A 3110-nucleotide genomic window follows, 5' to 3' on the forward strand; every position below is an offset into this window, starting at 1 on the left:
AATAGAAGCAGTGCTATATTTATTTTTATGATTACTTTATCATATAATAATGATAAGCTAAACAAAATAATAAATAGACTCTAGTTACACATTTACTTAAATATTCAATATTGTAATAAAATGTTTAATCAACTTTTAAAAAGTTAATATTTTTCACTGAGATATAGCGTAATTCCTTTGATCTCATTAATAGTTCTATATTAACTAATTCATATTCAGATTTTTTATGTAGATCCTCCCCAGTAGTCTTTTTCAACTTTTATTTAAAAAAAAAAATCTAACGTGTTCAACAACACACCTAAATAAACTTAGCAGCCTGACTGCACTCCTCAAGATCTCAAGCAAGAAGCAAGACCCGGAAGAAACTTTCCTTAAGAAGAGGCTTTAAGGCGTCCGCAGCCACAGCCAGCTGATGCGTTATCACTCTGGCGTGGCCTTGCGATCGCGAGGATTTCACTGACGTCACAGTCGACAGTCTCTTATGACGTCATGACTAAACTGGCTTGTCGTGACATCATAACAGAAGCTCACTCGTTACGTCATGGTTCCCCTCGGCGATTCCGCGGCCATGGCGGGATGTAACGTCACGGCCTAGGGGTAGAGCCATGTTGTTTTCACGTTCTGGGGTTGTGGGTTCCCTGCTAACTTGCTCTCTCCCTCCATTGTCTGGCATGGTTGTTACGGACGCGGCCTCAAGGATCCGCCACAAGGCCTAAAACCACCTCCTCCTGGCAGTCGCAAAGGATCGCTCGCTGAGATGATTCCTGATTGGCCGACACTCCAGGCCGTCAAACGTAAAAGGGTAAACAGCAGTTGGATTGGACCCGGGCAGAACGCTAAGCCTTGGATCCTCATTTTATCTCTATAAAAAAGGATTCAATTCCATGATAATTAATTGTACGGCTGTTATTTTTCCTTTTTGTTTTACGTTATATTTTATTTTACGTCCACCTTTAAAAGCTTTATTTGTTGCTTTTACGTGCTTTTGTTTTTTGCTTTTTTATCTTTTTCTAGATGTGATCAAATGCCCTTTTTTATCCACTACTTATAAAACTGTCCCTTCTCCCAGACGAATTTTGAAATCCCATTCCGACGCACAATTTTGATATATTTATATTTGACCTCAATGCTTTTACCACAGGCATAAATTTTAGCCCGATTTTTTCACATGTATATATGCTGTTTGTATAGACATTATTAAGCGTTATAGACATTATCATGACGTTTCTTGATCTCCACTTTGATCTTTTGATTAAGCGATGTTGAAGTATGCCAAGAAGAAACTAAACTTGGTCAGTTGTATATAATATAAAGTATATTGCTACTCTTTTCGTGTAGCTTTTAATAATGATCTATATTCTACTACAGAATGAAAGTGTTCTTGGATTCTTGCGTATTTTTTGTTATTTTAATTGACTCTAGATGCTGCTGTATAATTCAGATTCCTGATCACTTTAAATCACTGAAAGTCACTGAAATGAAAACAAGAATCAGAAAAGACTCATTCCCCTTTTGGTTAAGTTCCACCCCCTTGACCAATAGACTCCTCCCCCTTTTCGCTTACGGCTCGTCCCTTTGATCAATGATTGGTTCGCCTTGCCCCTCCCACCCCGACCCAAACACATTTCGAGGTTTGTGATTTGCTAACTCGCTTGTGGAGTGACCACGTGACCTCCGCAGCCACACCCACCGCCTCCGCCGCTCTCTCCGCCCTCAGCACACTGACGTGGTCTTCTCTCCTCCTACGCCCTCAGGAGACTGACAATCTTCGTAGAGTGTCATTAGCAGATCTTATTCCTGATTGGCCAAAGCTCCAACACTGGAATGAGGTTTGACGAGTGTGTCGAGGTTTGGCACGCTGCAACATTTCGGTCTTTGATCTATTTCGTGGCTAGAAGTACCGACTAGCTATACCGTTAATATTTCCGCCAGTATTCCATCATAATTATCCTTGATTTACATATAACTTTAAATCTGAAGGTATTTAGAACATACTGATGGAATTAGGATGGTACAAGTATTAAAAATCAAAATTTTTAAATTGATGTAACCACGGCTTAATTCATATTTCCTATCAAAATCTTAATCATAATTATTAAAACGACCAAAAAAATCAACTCAAAACGAAAACACATTAACCCGAGCTCAAATATAATCAATAAAGATTTAAAAAAACGTACTTTTTATCACTCAATAAACCGCCGCGATTTAAGTCACTCTCTAAGTCTTCTCTTCATAAACACCAAACCCAAAACCTTGGTTAAAAAGATATTCTGCATGACTCTTAAAAATGTATCTTTTATATTCAGTATGAATATATGTGAAATGCTTTTTCTTTTGCACATGCACGTAGTCCTCAGTGTCGTAAACCATGGACGCATCTTGACGGCAATGTATAAGACGCGTAGAACGAAGAGCCTGTGTCATGAGGCCAAAAGAAAGAGCATCGTTACCTCAACCGCCATTACTCTTTCAGTTTCTCCATTTTCTAGACGTGGCCGGATGCAGGCATGATTTAAAATAAGGCATGTATGCATGTTTATATATCTATGATCTATATTCTCATGTGTATAATTCTGATATCCTGGGCAAATTACACCTAGCCCGAGCGTTGTTCCCAATTCGGGGATCAGTCGACCATTTATTCATATCTGCACGTCCGCATGTCATATCTAGATGTGAATTAATCCTAAACTGTTCTTATACACACAGGTTGAGTCACAGCGTGATTCTCTGTGACTCATAGAGTTGGCATCAATTTATCCTTTGTTTTATGATATTTCTTTGTATATGTGATTGTTGCCTGATGCTCAATAAAGTATTCAGATCACATTCCCGTTATAGATTGTCTTCTGTTTCAGCCGGTCTTGAAATCATAATCTTCATTGATATCACTGTCTTAAATAATTTGTTGGATATTTTGCTATTAGAGATGCAAACTGACAAGACCTCTTGGTTAATCAATGTTAATGTACTCTAATTGCTTAAAAAACTATATATTCGTTTCATTAAAAAATGTGAATATGACAAAAGGCTGAATAACAGACCTCCTTCTCAAGACTGACAAAAGAAAACATATTATACAAACGTTTCATTATCAATATGCGCGT

General features: G+C 38.0%; 1 protein-coding gene across 1 annotated transcript in view; it reads left to right on the top strand.

Annotated features, from left to right (window-relative positions):
* Positions 1–3110, top strand: part of LOC119588147 (twitchin-like) — a gene marked incomplete in the record, with an annotated part of 124648 nt that overhangs the window by 58626 nt on the left and 62912 nt on the right.

Source organism: Penaeus monodon, chromosome 23 (assembly GCF_015228065.2).
Source record: "Penaeus monodon isolate SGIC_2016 chromosome 23, NSTDA_Pmon_1, whole genome shotgun sequence".
Classification (NCBI taxonomy): Eukaryota; Metazoa; Arthropoda; class Malacostraca; order Decapoda; family Penaeidae; genus Penaeus; species Penaeus monodon.